Below are 20,620 nucleotides of genomic sequence, written 5' to 3'. Positions count from 1 at the left end.
GCAGTGGCTCACGCCTATAATCCCAGCACTTTGAGAGGCCTTTGCGGGCAGATCATGAGATCAGGAGATCTAGACCACCCTGGCTAACACGGTGAAACCTTATCTCTACTAAAAATACAAAAAATTAGCCAGGTGTGGTGACACATGCCTGTAGTCCCAGCTACTCGGGAGGCTGAGGCAAGAGAATTACTTGAACCCAGGAGGCGAAGGTTGCAATGAGCCGAGATCACGTCGCTGCCTTCCAGCCCAGGCAACAGAGCAAGACATCGTCTCAAGAAAAAAGAAAAAAAAAGATCTTGTCATGCAGACATAATCTTGCCTGCATTATTTTAGTGGGTCCTAAGTGTAATCACATGTATCTTTCTAAGAGGGAGGCCAAGGTACGCTTCACACAGAGGAGAAGGGGCCGTGCGATGGAAGCAGAGTCAGAGAGAGAAGATGCTATGGCTTTGGCTTTGAAGATGCAGGGCTGGAAAAAAAAAAAAAAAATGCAGCTCTAGAAACTAGGAAGAGCAAAGCAAAGGGTTCTCCCCTAGAAGATCAGGAGGGAGGGTGGCCCTGTGGATGCTTTGACTTTCCCCCATTAACTCAAATTTCAGACTTTTGGCCTCCAGAACTCTAAGAGAATAAATATGCATAGCTTTAAGCAACCTGGTTTATGGTAATGTGTTACAGGGGCACAGGAAATGAATATGGCGCCTGCTATAATCTGAGTGCTTTGTCTGCTTCCCTGTTTTTATTCTCATCTCCTGGGGGTGAGACATTATCTGACTTCTTCACTGCTGCCCACAGTTCAGCACTTGGCATGGAGTAAATGTGTACTAAGTGATTCAGCCATAAATGACACTCAGGAGAAGGCTATTTGGAGAAAGTTCATGAATGCTAAGGGATGGAGAAAGCTTGGCCTGCCATAAAGAATGGGGCTGGCATTACATATAGGGGCTCTGTTATATGCAAATATGCAGAGATGAGGATGAAGAAGTCATGTGGAGCTGTGGAGACCCAGTGAAGAAACAACCAGATAAGACCTGAGTTCCCTTGAGAAGAATTAAGACTCTTCCTGGAGGGATGACATGAGGCCAGATTGAGGGAACTTTGAAAAATAAAAGGAAAACAACAAATTGGAATGGAAAGGGATGTGTGAGAGCCAGAAGTGGGACTTGGGGCTGAATGGCTCTGGACTCATGTGCATGTGGTTTGCCCAGCGAGCAGAATAAGCACCAGCAAAGCATCTTCCCATCTCCTAAACAGAGAAAATTTTACCCTTGAGGAATTAATGAAGACTTTTATAGTTGGAAAATCTGCCAAGAAACTCTTTTAATTTCAGCATACAATGTATGTTCTGTTTTAAATTTGTGTTGATTTTAGTTGGAATTGTATGTAAGTCGGCAAAACCGCAACCTTTCCGGGACTGTAGGCCTCTGAAGGATTGAGATTATAAGCCTTTGGGGCTGCAGGATGGGCCAAAAGCCTGATTCACCCCAGGCCGGGGCCATGTCCTGATGCAGCCGGGGTGGCTCAGTTCTAGGGGAACATATTCATTCTGCAGCGCACAGATCAGCAAATTCATTGGCTCCACCTCCTTCCATAGTGCTGCTCCCATAGTCTTACTTTGTGTAACTACCTGATGACTTATATCCTTATTAAAAGCTTGACAAAAAGGCAATCAATTAGCAAACTCATTCATTAGGATCCTTCTCTGTGGTTTTGTTGTAATGGATACTCGTTTTTCATAATGTGATGTCCTGGTACTCCTGAAAACTGCTGTCCTGTGAAAATGCCAATTCAGCAGGAACCCAGGCAATGGAACAAGTGTGTGCAAATCACACATGCTTATAAAAATCCATCACATCACTTGTGGGAGGCAGATTAATGGCTCCTGAGGGGTGTTGTGCTAGTTTCCTATAGCTGCTATAGCAAATTACCACAAACCCAGTGGCTTAAAACAGAAATGTATTATCACATAGGCCTAACATTCAGAAGTCCATAATCAGCATCACTGGGCTAAAATCAAGGTGTTGGTAGGGCCATGTGCCCTCTGGATGCTCTAAGGGACAAACTCTTTCTTGCCTGTTCCAGCTTCTGGTGGCCACTGTCATTCTTTGGCTTGTGGCCACATCACTCTAGTCTCTGTCTCTGTGGTCCACTGCCTTCTGCTCGTCTATCTGAAATGTCCCTCTTGTGACTGCATTTAGGGCTTTTGATTGCATTTAGGGCTCATCCAGATAACTCAGGCTAGTCTCCCTATCTTGAGACCTCTCTAATTGAATCTGCAAAATCTTTGCCATATAAGGTAGCACAGGTTCCAGGTATTGAGACATGAACATCATTGTGGGGGGGGAGGGGACTATTTTCAGCCCACCACAGACCTCTGCATATGTGATTAAGGTTACAGACCATGAAATGAACAGAGTCGCCTGAATTATCCAGATGTGCCCAATCTCATCACATAAGCCCTTAAAAGAAAAGACACTTTCCTGACTGTGGTCAAAGAGAGCACAGAGAAAGACACAGGAGGGATGTGAAGCAGGAGAGACTTCATCCATCATTGCTGACTTTGAAGGTGGAAGAGAGGGTTGGGACGAGCCCAGGAATTCAGGCAGCCTCTAGAAACTGGGAATGGCCCTCAGCTGACAGCAAGGAAATGGGGACCTCAGTCTTATAACCAAAAAGAACTGAATTCAGCCAACAACCTAAATGAGCCAGGACACAGATTCTCCTCTAGAGCCTCCAGAAAGGAGCACAGCCATGCTGACATCTTGATTTCAGCCCAATGAGACTCGTGTCAGAATTCTGACCTGTGCAGCTGTAAATCTGCATTGGGTCATGATTGGCTCCTAGCAATAGAAAATTAATACACCACTGTAAACAGTGGACTTAATAAACAGAGGAGGTCTCAGGTTCAGTAAAGTTTTTGGTATCAAATAACAGGCATATAGATATACTCAAAATTAATAAATGTTGATGTTCTGGTCTCTGATTAGAGAAAATACCATGATAGGTTTTTGGTTTAATGAATGTTGACATTTCTGAATGTGTGCCTTAATGTATGTGTGTTATGTAGAGAGATGCTGAAAAATGCTTTTCAGCTTAAAAGACACAGAAAAACTTAAGAAGATCAGCTTGTGAAGCCATCAACTACCCTCTGCTTTATCCTCTGTCCCTTGGGAGTATGGATGTATGTGATTACACATATGTCATTGAACATGGGCAGGGAAGGTAATTAACACACATAGACACACCTGCATGAAAAAGAAGCTCAACATATTGATCAAGGAAGTGAGCTTGTTACAGGAAAGGGGTCCCAACCCAGACCCTAAGAGAGATTCTTGGATCCACACAAGAAAAAATTCAGGGAGAGTCCAAAGAGTAAAGTGAAAGCAAGAATACTAAGAAAGCAGAGGAGTAAGCAGGGCACAGTGGCTCATGCCTGTAATCCCAGCACTTTGGGAGCCTGAGGCAGGCAGGTTGAAGTCAGGAGTTCAAGACAAGCCTGGCCAACATAGTGAAACTCTGTTTCTACTAAAAATAGAAAAATTAGTGGGGCATGGTGGTGGGTGCTTGTAATCCCAGCTACTCAGGAGACTGAGTCAGGAGAATCACTTGAACCCAGGAGACGGAGGTTGCAGTGAGCCAAGATCATGCCATTACACTCCAGCTGGGCAACAAGAGCTAAACTCTGTTTCAAGAAATAAATAAATAAATATTATCTCAGTGTGGTGGCATGTGCCTGTAGTGCCAGCTACTTGGGAAGCTAAGGTGGGAGGATCACTTGAGCCCAGGAGGTAGAGGCTGCGGTGACTCATGATTGCATCACCACACTCCAACCTGGGTGACAGAATGAGACCCTGTCTCAAAAAAACAACAACAAAATGAAGACACGTGCTGAGCTCCTTAGAAGAGATAGCCTCCCCTTATGTACATAACAAAAGTATCAAAGGCTCATAAAACCTCAAACGATGCAGAATTGAATTGAGTGAAGTAAACAGTGAAAGTTCCTAACTCTCTCCCCTGCCTGATGCCGTTTTAAAAAAGATCCCTGAAGAATTTGGTATGTCCCCTCTTCCAGACAAGGACTTTTTGTATTTGTGAATTTGGGCCAGCTTTAAAAATAGAATCCCCAGATAGCTTTCCGGATGAGGTGATTTATGCGATTAGGAAAAACCTCTTTCCAATGTGCCATCTCCCCAAATAATTTTCTCATTATGCCATTTTATGGCTGAAATCCCATCATTAACAATTCATTTCTTTGACCTAATGATTTGTCCCTTCTTAAGATGCAAATACCGCTTATAAGACTAACTCTTTAAGCCCTAACACTCCTGTAAGAATGAGTTTATTTAAATGGAGTCATTTCTTCTTTCTCTTTTATCTCATCATTTGTTTCTTTCCTTCCTTTTGTCCATCACCAATAAACTGTCCATCTGAGTCCCATTAGGACAAGGACAACTTTTATCCACAAGGTCTTTATGAACTGGACAGCCTTATTCACTGTCCAGTTCCTGGTATGGAGTGACACAGGACGAACTCAATATGTATTTGATTGGCTGCAAGACCTTGAGCTAATGGACTCAGACATGAGGCGGAAGGGTGCTGAGACCTAATAATGGAAGGCAGAAGAAATGTGGTGTGCACATGGGAGGCTGCCCCCGGTGGCTTTTCAGCTGCTGTGCACTGCCTAGGCTTAGGGCTTCTTTCCTTATGGTGCCTGCTTCGTGGGAGTCTGTGCCGGTCGTTAAATACTTTGAATATCAACCCTGGCACCATGATTAAACTTTACTGACCTCATAGTTCTCTTCATGATCTACCCTGTGAATCAAAACTTTCGAACTGATTTTTTTTTATGTTTGAGAAGATGGAACATCAAAACAAGAGAGGAGTGTCTGAGTATTTTGTTTTGTGTCCCCAAAGTTGTTTTATTCTCTCTTTTTCTTTTTAACGGCTGTATAAACATTTAGTCAACAGAAAAAGCCATGGGAACGGGGTGTGGGGAAAGGATCATACGCAAAGGAATCTGCTGTTTGCAGAAATATTTACAGAAAGCCAGCATCGTTATTCCAGGTGTATATTGCAGATTCACTGGCCCTATTAACACCTCTCCAATGGCATTTAATTCATTTATTCAGAATTAGGATTGCAAAGAACCCAGAATGGGAGAAAGGGAAACTGACTCAATAGAGCTCTTACCTATGCTTTGTGATGAATAGCAACAGTTACCACAGTTTATTTTATATATATTTATATATATTATTTTTTTTTTTTTGAGACAGAGTCTTGCTCTGTCACCAGGCTGGAGTGCAGTGGCATGATCTGGGTTCACTGCAACCTCCAACTCCCCGGTTCAAGTGATTCTTCTGCCTCAGCCTCCCGAGTAGCTGGGATTACAGGTGCGAGCTACCACACCTGGCTAATGTTGTATTTTTAGTAGAGACGGGGTTTCCTCTGTCCTTGGATCATCGGCCAGTTCTAAAGGCGTGACTCACCACAACAAGCCTATATTTCTTCATTTCTTTGATGGCTTATGTAATGCCTGTCCTCTCTGCCAGCCTAAACTCCATCTGAGAGGGAGCTTGTCTGCTTCTGTTTGTCACAAAGAGCCTAGCTCCCAGCAGTGTCTGGCACATAGCATGTACTCAACAAATATTTATAGCATGAAAGAATACGTGTTATCTCATTTAGTTGGAATGGGCTGTTCTAATGGTATAAATGATTTTTTTTTTTTTTAAGACCAGGTTTCACCATGCTGGTCAGGCTGGTCTTGAACTTCTGACCTCAGGTGATCCACCTGCCTTGGCCTCCAAAATGCTTGGATTACAGGTGTGAGCCACCACGCCAGCCATAAATGAATTTTTAAAAAAATTCTCTGCTTGGCCAGGCACAGTGGCTCATACCTGTAATCCCAGGACTTTGGGAGGCTGAGGTGGGAGGATTGCTGGAGACCAGGAGTTTGAGACCAGCCTGGGCAACATAGCAACACATTGACTCCACAAAAAAAATTTTTTTAATTACCCTGGTGTGGTGTCACATGCCTGTAGTCCCAGCTACAGGAGGCTGAGGCAGGAGGATCCCTTGAGCCCAGGAGTTTGAGGCTGTACTATGCCATGACCACAAAACTGCACTCCAGCCTGGGTGACAGAGCCAGGCCCTCGCTCTAAAAAAGAAACAAAAGAAAATCTGCTTATTAGCTTGAAATTGGACCGTTAATTTATATTTTTAGTAGCTTTGTATCAAAGCTTTTAGCCTTTTTGACACTTTTTAATAAAATGAAATTTATTTTCATGGATGATTTAGCTTTCTTCATGAATGAGGTCAATTGTATATAATAAGTGACTATCATAATAGAAGCAGTAGGGAAAGATTGGCCCTTAATATTCCCTTTATGAGAAAGTAGTAAAAAATTAAACTGAAGTGGTCTAGTTTTTATTTGTCATCATCATCATCATCATCATCATCTTTAACTGAGCTGTCCCTTTTGCAATTTAATGAAAATGGATCTCTGTAGGCACTGAGACTGAAATGCGTTCATATCAAGGAAATAACTTTCTTTATCCTAAATCACACTCTTTGCACACAATGAGGAAAAGAGGAGAACTGAGCTTTTATGGAACAGGATTGCATAGGACACCCAGGGGAACAAGGCTTTGAAGGACTCAGAAATTTGTTGGGATGAGGTTAGGATGAGGCTAAAAGAAGAGGTGCTAGAATTGGTGAAAAAGAAGCATTTACAGAGTCATAAAAACAGGGCGGTTGTTGATACCAGCTGCAGTACATCTACTACCTATAGCATTGCCAGGGATAATGTGTTTTCTGTCTAAAACCTCATACTCTTCACATCGTGAGGCATAAAGCCAGAGTTATTCTTAGACATTCTTCCTGGCAGAGAGCAAGGAGGTCCTGGGGTTGCTATGCATCTCTGACGAACCTATCTAGAATAGCATGTATGCCCTTGATCCTCAGGCCTTAACATGGATAGAGGAGAAAAGGTGACTATAATGAAGAAGGTCACTGATTCTCAAAGGGTCAAAAGGCAGGATGAAGTAGACTAAGTCTCACAGAGCTTGGTAAATGAGAAACACATAAGAAGATGCTGGAGGAAGAAGTAAATTGTTAGAAGCAAAATATGAAAAGACAAAAAGCATGTGCTTAAGGAGGAGTTTGGTGTGGCCAATTTTCAGAGCTTGCTGATGAGCCAAGGACAGAGGAATATCTGGGAGGGAAGCATCTGAGAATCCACGATGCTGACTTTCAGGCTGGTTATGGTATATGTTTTGTGTAGTACCTACTTCCGCAGATGCTCTCTCTTGGAAACTTTAATGTGTTGCAGGTATTTCATTCCAGAGAATGAAAGTGATATGTGTTAGGTTGAAACCTATAATGAACACAGGAGTAGCAAAGATGAGACTTGGGTAAGGATATGTTGATAAGACAGTGGATGTCATTTCATGTGTGATGGGCCCCACAAGACCAGCAGGGACATTGTACAACCAATGCTTTCTGGAAAGCATTGATCTTTATGGCGTTCACTTTCACAACACACACTCTTGCAAGTACTCTATATAATGTTTACTGTGCCTCCTACTTTGCATCTGTTACCTCATTTGATGTCACAATAGTCCTATGAAATAGATACCGTTATCTACTTAATTCAGGCTGATGTTCCGTACTCATAGGAAATTGAAAGACAGGAGAAGAAAGAAGCCTCATGATTCTTTAATGCTAGCAAGGAGCATGCTGGCCACCTGTATATTATTCATGGAGAAAGGGAATTTTGAGGGGGAAAAATAAAGTGAGCGAGAAGAGCAAACCATGTTGCCTCTTATTTTCACAGCTGCTTTTCTATTTGGAAATAACACTTATATCATTTCCTCTTTGATAACTACAAAGAATTTGCCAGCTGCCGTAAAGACGGCTGCATGAAGCAGATTCTCTGTAGTGTAGGATGAGCCTGTCCATAGGAATGGGAGGTTGGATATTGAGTGAGTCTAATGGGGTGAAGGTGGAAGACTCTGATATGCTGAAATTATATTATCACTTCTAATAATTTTGGAGTTATTTTAGAAAATAGAAGGAGGGTAGATTCTGTACAGTAAAATGGTCTGAATGTTTTTGTCTGTACAACAATTTATATATTGAAATGCTAATCCCAATGTAATGATATCTGGTGATAAGTAGGGCCTCAGGGTGGGTAAGGGTAATTAGGTCATGAAAGCAGGACCATCATGAATGGGGTAGTTCCCTTCTTCTTCTTCCTTTTTTTTTTTTTTTTTTTTTGAGACAGAGTCTTTCTCTGTTGTGTTGCTCAAGCTGGAGTGCAACGGGGCGATTTCGGCTCACTGCAACCTCCACCTCCCGGGTTCACGTGATTCTCCTGCCTCAGCCTCCCAGATAGCTGGCATTATAGGTGCACACCACCACACCTGGCTAATTTTTTGTATTTTTAATAGAGACAGTGTTTCACTATGTTGGCCAGACTGGTCTTGAACTCCTGACCTGTGATCCGCCCTCCTGATCCATCCGCCTTGGCCTCCCAAAGTGCTGAAATTCCAGGCATGAGCCACCATGCCCAGCTGGGATAGTTCCCTTCTAAGAAGAGGCAAGAGAGCTAGCTAGCTCTTTCCACCATATGAGGATAACAATGAGAATATAGCCATCTACAAACCAGGCCGCCACCAGACACCAGGTCTCCCAGCCCTTTGATTTTGTACTTACTAGCCTCCAGAACTGTGAGAAATAATGTTGTTCAAGCCACTCAGCCTATAGTCATTTGTTATAGCAGCCAGAATTGACTAAGATGGATGGGCAATTGGGAATTCCTATAGCAGAAAAAGTGGATACAACAAAAATCATGACAGTGGTACATTAATGACTTAGAGTCTGGAAAAATTACTGTGAAGGAATCAAATGTTCATAAAAATAACACTAGAAGGAAATGAGGAAGAGGAAATCCCTGAGTGGAGCTTATCAGAGCTTGGAGGTTTACTTCGGCAGATGCACCTGTATTCAGGTCAACTAATCTCAGCAAGCATTTATGATAGTATTGTAGACACTGGCTAAATGGTTATGTCATAAAGGACTATAATCCAGTGTCAGAAATGAGCTACATGGGTCAGTGAATCCCAAAGCTGGCTGAACATCAGAGTTCTCAAAAGAGATTGTATAATTATAGATGTGCAGTCTCAATTCCTGGATACCAGGATTCAGTGAATCGGGGATTCAATAATCTATCTGTAGCAAATACCCAGTGATAAAAGGCAGGGAATCCAAGGAGACTGGTCTTTGGGTGTCACGGGTAGAAAATGAGTGGTATATACATTATGATGGTAGTGATGGTAATTGATGCTTATTATGGATATGCTCAAACAATAGTATGCAGAAGACTTACCCAGGCCCCTCCCTATAGATGTAGATTTCTGGGAGACACCCACAGCACTTTTGAATAATTGGATCCTAGGAGGAGCAGACTTCTGAATTTGTAACCAGCAACCCAGTTCATTCTGAAGCAGTTGATCTACAAATGAAATTTTGAGAAACACCCTTGAAATACATTATCGAATTCCATCCTCCTAACAGTCTTAGAGGAGAAGTAATATCCCCATTTTACAGATAGGGAAACTGCAGGATGGACAAGATAAGTAACTTCTTCAGGATCACAGTGAAAATAGCTGAGTTGCAAACTGGAAATGTCAGATAAGATTTATGTCCTTACTCTGGGCATGGTGCTTCATGCCTGTAATCCCAGCACGTTGGGAGGCTGAAGCGGGCGGATCATGAGGTCAAGAGATCGAGATTACCCTGGCCAACATAGTGAAACCCCATCTCCACTAAAGTAGAAAAATTAGCTGGGCGTGGTGGTGCACGCCTGTAGTCCCAGCTACTCAGGAGGCTGAGGCAGGGGAATTGCTTGAATCCGGGAGGCAGAGGTTGCAGTGAGCAGAGATCGCACCACTGCACTCTAGCCTGGCGCCTGGCGACAGAGTGAGACTGTCCCAAAAAAAGAAAAAAGATTTATGTCCTTATTACTAGATTTTGTCCTTGCTGCCAGGAAGTCAGAGGAGAAAAAAATGACTATTCCCAGTTGGGGCAGGTTTTATGAAGGAGTTTAAACTAAAGCAGGATAAGTGGTCTTCGGAATTTGTCACTTGGTCCTTGGAATATCGTTTTACAATTTCTCTAAAATCAATTCTTGTTTGTTTTTCTTTGGTTGCTCAGTTGTAAAGCTTTGATAGATCTAACTGAAAGCAAGCATGCTGATCAATATAGTAAATATTATTATGGTGTCTGACATTACTGAGTAGCCATAATGCCAGGCCATGAGTTTAGGAAATGATGGTGTGATGCATTGACGCCAGACATTCCCTACATTTTAACATTTTCTTCCATCAAAGAACTTTTGGCTTTTTTGAAGGAAAAATAAAATGAGGAAGTAGACAAGGAAACCCACAAACACACCCCACCTTTTACCCTTTGAAAACAAAACACAGGATGTTAAAACATACATTTTTTTTCCCCAAAGAGCTTGCACTTTTTGGATTTAGCAATAATATTATCTGCTTTTCAAAAGGTAGCTTTTTAAAAAAATATTGTCAATTTCTGCCTATCAGCATCCCTTTAAAGGGCATGTTTCCTGATGTTAAGGAAGTAAAGGCTGTAAGTCAAAGACAACTTGTTACCAAATAGGGACTTTAATTGAAATGGCCCTTTGGAGTTAATGAAAGTAAAATAGCTTTCCCCACCACATTGAAAGGTGTCTAATTTAATTATCTGTGAGTGTCACAGATTAGAAGCAGCCTTTCAACCATTTCTGGAGTATGGACCACTCACACCTAATAAAGGGAAATGGGAATTGGAGCCATGGGTGGGCAAAGAAGGTCCAGGAGAGAGCACAGAGATCTCAGGCCTCTGAGCTCTTCAAACAATGGTGCTTAAACAGTTTACAGTATTCACTGGGGGAGGGGAGGCCTAAGGCAAAGGTGACGAGGTGTGGCTTCAGTTGCTCAGAGTTCAGCAAGAATCTGTTGAACACCATTGTATTCCAGGCCATTCCACAGGGGCAAAAGATATATAAAGTATGGAACCATGATACACAGAGGACAGGCATCCTACACAAGATGAGAATTTCCAGAGGCTGAGTTTTCAAAACTAAAAGGAATTAGTAAAGGAGTGGGGAATGGGTAGTGTGTTGGGGCCAGAGGATTATTGTGGAGATCGTTATAATTTGTGAGAGCTGTGCCTCAAGAATCTGAAAGGTGCAGAACTCTTGAAGCTGCCATGTACAATTTTCCTCCCATAAAACATCAGTTTTCATTTATTTGTTTTTTGTTTTGTTTTGTTTTTGAGACAGAGTGTTGCTCTGTTGCCCAGCATAGAGTGCAGTGGAGCGATTTTGGTTCACTGCAACCTCCATTTCCTGGGTTCAAGTGATTCTCCTGCCTCAACCTCCCAAGTGGCTTGGATTACAGGCACGTACTGCCATGCCTGGCTAATTTTTGTATTTTTAGTAGAGGGAGGGTTTCACCATGTTGGCCAGGCTGGTCTCTCGCTCCTGACCTCAGGTGATCCACCTGTCTCAGCCTCCCAAAGTGCTGGGATGAAAGGTGTGAGCCACCATACCCAGCCATACAGGGATTCTTAAAACTTGCATAAAGGGAAAGAAAAAAACAATAACGAACCTCCAGTTTCAACGATTGTTACTATTCTCTCTACCTTGTTTTCCCCATCTGCCCATTTTTAGAAGGGACAAGGAAGGAATTTTATTTTATTTTATTTTATTTTTATTTTTTTGATAAGCCTAGTCTTGTCAGATACTGGACAAGGGAGGGATTTTAAATCAAATTCCAGACTTCCTGTCATTTCACTCCACACATAATTTTTCACCTTAAATTCATTGCCAACTGAGGTAAGTAGAATAACGTTCCCCACAAGGACATCCATGTCCTAACCCCCAGAACCTGTGACTGTGTTGACTTACCTGGAAAAAGGAGCTCTGTAGAGGCAGTGAAGTTTAGGATCTTGAGATGGAGAGAGGACCCTGGATCATTCAGGTGGGCCCAGTGTCATCACAAGTGTCCTTATAAAAGGGAGGAAGGAGGGTCAGAAGCAAGAGAAAGTGATGTGGTGACGGAGACAGCAGGAGAAAAGGTAACATGATGCGGAACCCATGAGCCAACAGATGTGGGGGACCCGGAAGCAGGAACAGGCAAGTGAGTGGGTTCTCCCCAGAGCCTGCAGAAGGAACCAGCCCGGCCGACACCAACATTTTAGGATGTCTGACTTCCATCACTGTAGGATAGCAAATACCACCAAGTTTGTGGAAACTTCTACAGCACCAGTAGGAAACCAATACGCTAGCTTTTAAACACAGGGGAAGTTTACCTAAAAATGTTCGGATTCCTGGCTTCTCTTGAAATACTGGAAGATTTGGCAATGCCATGCCCACAATCATTCCTGGTAATAATTGGCTAATTCCTGAAAAGAGGTTATCTCGTAAGTGAAATGGAGGTCATTTATCTTTGTATACCTGGTCCTCTGTAAGTATCTGAATTTATGACTCCTTTTCTAGAAGGTTCTGTCATTAATGTAGCTAGTGTAACATTGCTGAAGGGATGTGTTTCCTATCCAGTGTTTTCTATCCCATGAGCTGGAAAGGTCAAGAGCCACTTAACCTCCTACTAGTACAAATATCTCGAAAAGTTTGGTAGTTACAAATGCTGTGTTATAGCCTAAGATTGGTAGTTACTCAAATGCTGTTTCATAGCCTACCGTGTTCATGTTATATGTTGTTAAACATATGACATGTTTGATTTTAAACTGCACAGCATATTACATTGGACTTCACTCTTTTAGAACTTGCAAACATCTGCGCTGGGGTAAGCAAAAAGCAGGATTTGCTAAAATAACAGAATCACGCAAACTGAATTGATAGAATGGTGGTCATGTTTCACCTCCCTGAGAGAACAGACTATGTTTCATTTACTAGCCCTTCAATTGTGCAATAAAGAGTAAACATAAGGAACCAATTCTGCCCCAGCTACTTGTTATAAATAGAAAGGTCTCTTACTGGAACAACACATTAAGGGTTATGACTCCTTTCCGCTTTAGTCTCGAGTTACTTTAATCAGATGTGAGGCTTGGGGAATAAAGAGCTTTGATTATTAAGACGGGAATTTAGGAATTTGAACCAATGTATTGACCTCTGGCCTGAGAGAAACCTCACGTGCCAGGAGGCAGGAAAGAATGACAGAAGGGCCCCAAAGAAAAGCCTGGCCTGCTGCACAGCTCCACTGAGCTGGGCCCGTGCACTCCAGCTGGCAGAAGACAGTCCATCTGAGCTCCCGCCATGAGCCACATGAGTGGCTTTATAATTCTAGCTGCCTGTGCTTGGCCAGTGTATAACCTCTCAGAACCACAGTTTCTTCTTCCGTAAGTGGGGTTAATAATGCATACCTCAAAGTGTTGCTGAAACGATTAAGAGTGGTGAACTACAGTATGGTGCTCGAATGACCTTTTTTTTTTTTTTTTGAGATGAAGTCACTCTATCGCCAGGCTGGAGTGCAGTGGTGCAATCTCGGCTCACTGCAACCTCCACCTCCTGGGTTCAAGCGATTCTTCCGCCTCAGCCTCCCGAGTAGCTGGGACCACAGGCGCGTGCCACCATGCCCGGCTAATTTTTTTTGTATTTTTAGTAGAGACGGGGTTTCACCATGTTGACCAGGATGGTCTCGATCTCTTGACCTCGTGATCCGCCTGCCTCGGCCTCCCAAAGTGCTGGGATTACAGGCGTGAGCCACGGCGCCCGTCCTCAAATGCCCGTTGCTGCCATAACAAAGTACCGTCAACTGGGTGGCTTACACTACAGAAATGTACAGTCTCACAGTTCTGGAGGCTAGAATTCTGAGATTAAGGTGTCAGCTGGGTTGGTTGCTTCAGACGACTGTAAGGAAGAATGTGTTCCATGCCTGTCTCCTAGCTTCAGGTCACCACCAGATTGCTGACAATCTCTGGAATTCCTTAGCTTGGAAACGTATCACCCTGGTCTCTTCCTTCATGCCGATGTGGCCTCTTCCCTGTGTACATGTCTGCGTACACATGTCCCCTTTTATTAGCACACCAGTCATGTTGGGTTAGGGGCTCAACCTATTCCAATATGACCTCATCCCAATTTAATTTATGACATCTGCAATGACCCTATTTCCAGATGAGGTGACATTCTGAGGTACTGGGGTCAGGACTTCAACAAATGAATTTGGGGGAATACAATTTAACTCATAATACTGCTCATCAGAATATACTCTCATACATGTTTACTCCCTCAGACTTTTCCTCTCTTGATAGAGAGAATTCTTTTCCTGACATGTAGATTTTTAAATCATCAGCTTTAAAAGACTCAAAATCAAATATGTTTTCTCTAAACTTTTCTCTCCTAACTACTCCTTCTAACTTATTACACTTTTTTTTTCTTTTTGAGATGGAATTTTACTCTGTCGCCCAGGCTAGAGTACAGTGGTACAGTTTTGGCTCTCTGCAACCTCCGCCTCCTGGGTTCAAGCAATTCTCCTGCCTAAGCCTCCTGAGTGGCTGGGACTACAGGCACCCACAACCGTGCCTGACTAATTTTTGTATTTTTAGTAGAGATGGGATTTCACAGTGTTGGCCAGGCTGGTCTCGAACTCCTGACCTCAGGTGATCCACCTGCCTCGGCCTCCCAAAGTTCTGGGATTACAGGTGTGAGCCACTGTGCCCAGCCCTAACTTACTACACTTTTAAGAGAGCCAAAGATATAGCAAATCTCAAATGATTCTGACCTTATTCAAATACAATATTGTATAATTCAGTCAGGGCATGAACTTGAAAGTTGCATTTAGACTTTACTCAGAGAAAGATGAGCTAAGCAAAGAGGTAAACAGATTAAAAGGGAATGTTTACAGGTTTAAAGAACAATCCACTTGTACTGGTAGGGTATTTTTAACTCTGAACAAAACAAAACAAAAAGAACAATCCACTATAAAGTACTAGATGGAATTTGTTTTCATGCAAACAAGAAGTCTTCATTTCCAACAGCTGGTACTTTGAAGCTGCCCTGAGGAAATGGCTGTGTCCTCTGGGAGATCCAGGTGTTCCCAGTTGAGCCAAGACACTGAGGGTATGTGACAAATAAATATTTTGACTCTAAATGGAATGGTTGCTGAGAAAGCCTTCTAGGAGTCAAAGACTCCTGGTAAAGTCATCGCTTTATGAGAGAAAGGATGATGAGGTAGGCAAGTCCAGATCCAGAAAGCTGAATCTGGGAGGTGAAAACAGTTTCACAGTCACGGAGTCAGGGTTTCCTTGGAGGGAGGTGTTAAAAAGAAAACTCTGAATGAAGAGACCCCCCCACACAGGCGTTGTGTGAGCAACACAGCCTTTTATTCACCGGGTTGCGGTCGGGCTGAGGCTGAAAAGGGCGTCAGCGGAGGGCAGTGGGATAGGAGTTGGTTTTATAGGTTTGTGGTAGGCAGTGGAAAGTTACAGAAGTTACGGTTTAGGGTGGATTTTTGCAAGCTGGAAGGGGGTTGTAGGTTTGCAAGCTGAGAGGGGGTCGTAGGGTGTGGAGTCACCCTACAACCAAGATTGGTTACAAAGTCCAGTGGCCTTATCAATTGGGGCAGGAATAAGGAACAATAGAGAATGTCCTAAAGTTAAGTAGGCACCTCAGGGGTTGATCATTTCTTCCTCTTTTCATAATCTTCCAGTTGCTTTAGATTTTCCGGGAACTCATCTGGAGTGTCCGTCCAGGTCACAGAGGTTAACATGGCGTCCATGGGGTCATTAGTTGGCCTGAAAGACCTTACAGGAGGGAAGGGACACAATAAGCTGTCAAAAAGCAAAAACAACTTAGTCGCAGAGAATGCACACAAAATCATTCAACATGGAAATGGCAAGGGGGGCACACAGCAATTCCAGTCTGTGGTCCAAGTTCATGGCCAGGATTTCTCCCAGAGTGCTGTGTGGGGTGGGTGGGGGATCGTACTAGGAGGTGGTAATGTAATGACTCACCCTCTCTCTCCCTTCTGTGGCTCCCAGCTGAGAGCCAGGGGGAATGATGAACTAATGGGAATCAACAACAATAACAAGAAGACTCACTGACAGCTGAGCAAGTGCCCAGTAAGCACAAACGCCAAACTCGGGTGAATGTCAGATTCTGCAGAACATGGCCTAAGCCGTGTGTCTTGCCTCCTGTGCACTGTAGAATGCTGGGATCTACAAAGTGAGTGAATGGGGTGGACCAAACTACCCAGTCTGCCCAGGATCAGCCAGGTGTGTATGTTCTCAGTGTGCAGACACAGGGACTTGAGTGATACGGTAGTGATCACAGACACCCACACCCACTTAAACAAACCTCAGACCTGACAATGCCTGCTATTAAAAGAGGCCTGATGACAATTCTTAGATCTGAACAATCAGATTAATAACCCTTCTTTCCTCGGAGGGGAAGTTAAGTAGAAAGAAAGAAATGGCGGATACTCTTTCTCCCTGAAGAAATCCTTCAGCAGAGCTCCACTCGGCTTTTCCAGAGGCAGAGGAGGGTGCAGGGCAGCCACTCACCCGAAACTTAACTAGCCATAGCCTCAGGTGAAGGGTCTGGTTCTTGCAATTTATTAGTCCCACTTGATGGTGTTTATCTTGAACATGCAGTAGAACAGAGATGCAGAGTAACCCAAGTAGAATCTAACAAACTATTTTTGTTTCGTTTTTTTTTTTGAGACGGAATCTCACTCTGTCATCCAGGCTGGAGTGCAGTGGCGCAGTCTCAGCTCACTGCAGCCTCCGCCTCCTGGGTTCAAGCGATTCTCCTGCTTCAGCCTCCTGAGTAGCTGAGACTACAGGTGCGCACCACCATGCCCAGCTAATTTTTGTTTATTTAGTAGAGACGGATTTCATTATTTTGGCCAGGCTGGTCTTGAACTCCTGGCCAGTTTGTGGTCAGGAGGCCCACCTCGGCCTCCCAAAGTGCTGAGATTATAGGCGTATTTTTTTTTTTTTTTTTTTTGATACATAGTTTCACTCTGTCACCCAAGCTGCAGTGCAGTCACCCTGGTTGGCCCACTGCAACACTTCACGTCCCAAGTTCCGGGCAATTCTCGTGCCTCAGCCTCGCGAGTAGCTGAGATTACAGGCATGCACCACCATGTTTGGCTAATATTTGTATTTTTGGTAGAGACAAGGTTGTATCATGTTGGCCAGGCTGGTCTCAAACTCTTGACCTCAGGTGATCTGCCCTCCTCGGCCTCCCAAAGTGCTGGGATGCCGGTGTGAGTCACTGCGTCCAGCCTACCAACAACTATTTTAAAGCAAGAAGAGACATTAGAAACACTTAACTAGAGGCCGGGCGCAGTGGCTCAAGCCTGTAATCCCAGCACTTTGGGAGGCCGAGGCGGGTGGATCACGAGGTCAAGAGATCGAGACCATCCTGGTCAACATGGTGAAACCCCACCTCTACTAAAAATACAAAACATTAGCTGGGCATGGTGGCGCGTGCTTGTAATCCCAGCTACTGAGGAGGTTAGGCAGGAGAATTGCCTGAACCCGGGAGGCGGAGGTTGCGGTGAGCCGAGATCGCACCATTGCACTCCAGCCTGGGTAACAAGAGTGAAACTCCATCTCAAAAAAAAAAAAAACACTTAAATAGAATTCGTTTTAGAATGTATCCATTTTGAATTGCTGTCTCATTAGTAGTGAGCAAATGAGGCGAAGCAATTGAAAGGCCAAGTTCATGTGGTTGACATGGCCTTGTGCTGTGATGAAGCCTACATAGACTTCCTCTGCCTTCCACCTCCTCTTCCTTCAAAGCTGTATGAAGAGAGGAGATTTAAAACCTGGATGCACACTTATCTCCTTAGATATGTGTGCTCTGCCCCAAGGTTGGCTTCATTATGAAATCCCAGAGACCAAGGCATTACATTTAATAGGGTCATCAAGGGCCTCTGCTAGAGTACATTAGCATCTGACCTTCTGCATGCTCAGTAAATAAGATAACTTGCAAAACAGCTACTCCATTTCTGCAAGTCTGCAAAGGGAAAAAAAGAAAACTGGAAAATTGACTGAAAATATAGTGGGTTTTGGCCACGTTCTTATTATTAATTTCCTGTCTCTATGGCTTGGTAGGAAGCTCTGAGGACAGGATGCCAGGGAGCCCATGATAGTCTTGTGACCTTGCTGGTTTAAACAGTGCTACACCAGGCCTCTTTTGTCTCTTCACCTCCTTCCTTATCTCAAAAGAAGCCATATGTTTCTTTAAAACATTTTTATTGTAGCATTTAGAAAATTACCCAAGTAGGCCGGGCAAGGTGGCTTATGCCTGTAATCCCACTACTTTGGGAGGCTGAGGCGGGTTGATCGCCTGAAGTCAGGAGTTTAAGAACAGCCTGGCCAGCATGGTGAAACCCCATCTCTATTTTTAAAAATACAAAAATTAGCTTGGATGGTGGCACACCTGTAAATCCCAGCTACTCGGGAGGCTGAGGCAGGAGAATCACCTGAACCTGGGAGGCGGAGGTTGCTGTGAGCTGGGATGTCACCACTGCACTCCAGCCTGGGCAACAGAGTGAGACTCTATCTAAAAAAAGGAAACAAAATTACATAAGTAATTCCTGTTTATGGTTTATTTTTGATAAAATTAAAAAAAAATACCCAAAATTCTATCCTTTGGAGATAATTATTTCTGTGTGTAGTTTTATGGGAAAAAAAAAAAAGTTATCATGACGTTTCACTGTTTTGGAAGCTGCTTTTCCCAAACAATAATATACAGAGTTTTTTTCTTTCCCAGGCAAACGCTGTTTGCATTCTATCACTATAGATCAATTTGCATTTTCCAGAATTTTATTCAGTATCCATATTTTTCTTTCTTTTGTGTGGCTTCTCTCACTCTGCAAAATTATTTTGAGATTCATCCGTGGTGTTGCATGCACCAATAGTTTATTCCTTTCTTCTGGCTGAATATTATTATTATTTCATTGCATAGATATACAATTAGCTTATGCATTCACCTATTGATGGACATTTGGGCTTTTTGAACTATAGATACTAAAAACTACTGAGAATATTTCTATACAAGTCTTTATATGGCCATATTTTTCATTTCTCTTGGGTTAATATCTAGAAGTGAAATCACTAGATCAAATAGTAGACATATGTTTAACTTTTAAAGAAACCACCACAGCATTTTTTGAAATTGTTGTACCATTATTCAGCCTCAACAATGTAGGAGAATTTCAGTTTCTCCTCATTCTCACTAAACTTGATATGGTCAGTCATTTTAATTTCATTCATTCTAATAGGGGTGTAGTGATATCTCATGTAGCTTACATTACATTTTCCTAATGACTAATAATGTCACACATCTTTTAATGTGCTTATTTGAGGTTGATGTGTATTATCTTTGTTGAACTGTTTGTATTCATTTTGCTTGAGTTTCTTTCTTGTTACTGAGTTTTGAGAGTACTGTATGTATTTCAGATGAACTGAAGGGGTTCATCTTGCTCACTGCCTACACAGAGCCGATTCATCAAGACAGGGGGAATCGCAAGAGAGAAACAGTAATTCACGCAGAGCAGGCTGTGAGGGAGACCAGAGTTTTCTTATTACTCAAATCAGTCTCTGAACATTCAGGGAGCTGAGTTTTTAAGGATAACATGGTGGGTAGGGGGGAAGCCAGTGAGTCAGGAGTGCTGATTGGTCCAGAGATGAAATCATAGGGACTTGAAGCTGTCTTTTTGTGCTCAGCCAGTTTCTGGATGGGGGGCCACAAGAGCAGATGAGCCAGTTTATTGATCTGGGTGGGCCCACCTGATGCATGAAGTACAGGCTCTGCAAAATATCTCAAGCACTGATCTTAGGAGTCGTTTAGGGAGGGTCAGAATCTTGTGGCCTCCAGCTGCATGACTCCTAAACCGTAATTTCTAATCTTGTGGCTAGTCTTAATCCTGCAGAGGCAATCTAGTCCCCAAGCAAGAAGGAGGTCTCCTTTGGGAAAGGGCTGTTACCGTCTTTGTTTAAACTATAAACTAAGTTTCTTCCAAAGCTAGTTCAGACTTCGCTAAGGAATGAACAAGGATAACTTGGAAGTTAGAAGCAAGATGGAGTCAGTTAAGTTAGATCTCTCTTGCAAAGGTGGTTTCAATCCCTCCCTTTGGGTTTTATAATAGTACCTTAATCTTAAGGTGTAGGCTACAAAGAGAGGAAAAGGCCATGGATCGCTCTGGCTTTTTCCTGCTGACCAGATGTAATGGGAATGGGAGTGAATCCCAAGGGGAGGAGAGTGGAACTGTTTTCCATAAACTTTTTAGAACCCTTTAGACTTTTTCATCAAACAGATTAATTTTTTAAGAAAATTTTGTTATTTGGACACATGGGCCCAGATTCTGGCCCCATATCAGTATGATTTTAATGTTTTTATCTAAGGAAAAAAGCTAAATAATTTCTTTTACATTTTCGCCAACTTGTTTATACCCACAGAATTTTTACAAGATCAGCCCTTTACAAACACTTTTCACTTTGCTAAAACCTTTGGTTTTGTTCCATTGCCTTTTTAGGTTAAGACGTCTTTTTTTTTTTTTTTTTTTTTTTTTTTTTTTTTTTTTTTTTT

General features: G+C 42.9%; 1 protein-coding gene across 3 annotated transcripts in view; it reads left to right on the top strand.

The window, feature by feature from the left end:
• Positions 1–20,620, top strand: part of SNTB1 (syntrophin beta 1) — a 278,639-nt gene that overhangs the window by 206,038 nt on the left and 51,981 nt on the right. The window lies entirely within an intron of this gene.

Source organism: Sapajus apella, unplaced genomic scaffold (genome assembly GCF_009761245.1).
Source record: "Sapajus apella isolate SASKATOON/1434 unplaced genomic scaffold, GSC_monkey_1.0 scaffold3, whole genome shotgun sequence".
In the NCBI taxonomy this organism is placed as follows: Eukaryota; Metazoa; Chordata; class Mammalia; order Primates; family Cebidae; genus Sapajus; species Sapajus apella.
Note: the sequence above shows the minus strand (reverse complement) of the source record. Positions and strands in the feature narration are given on the sequence as shown.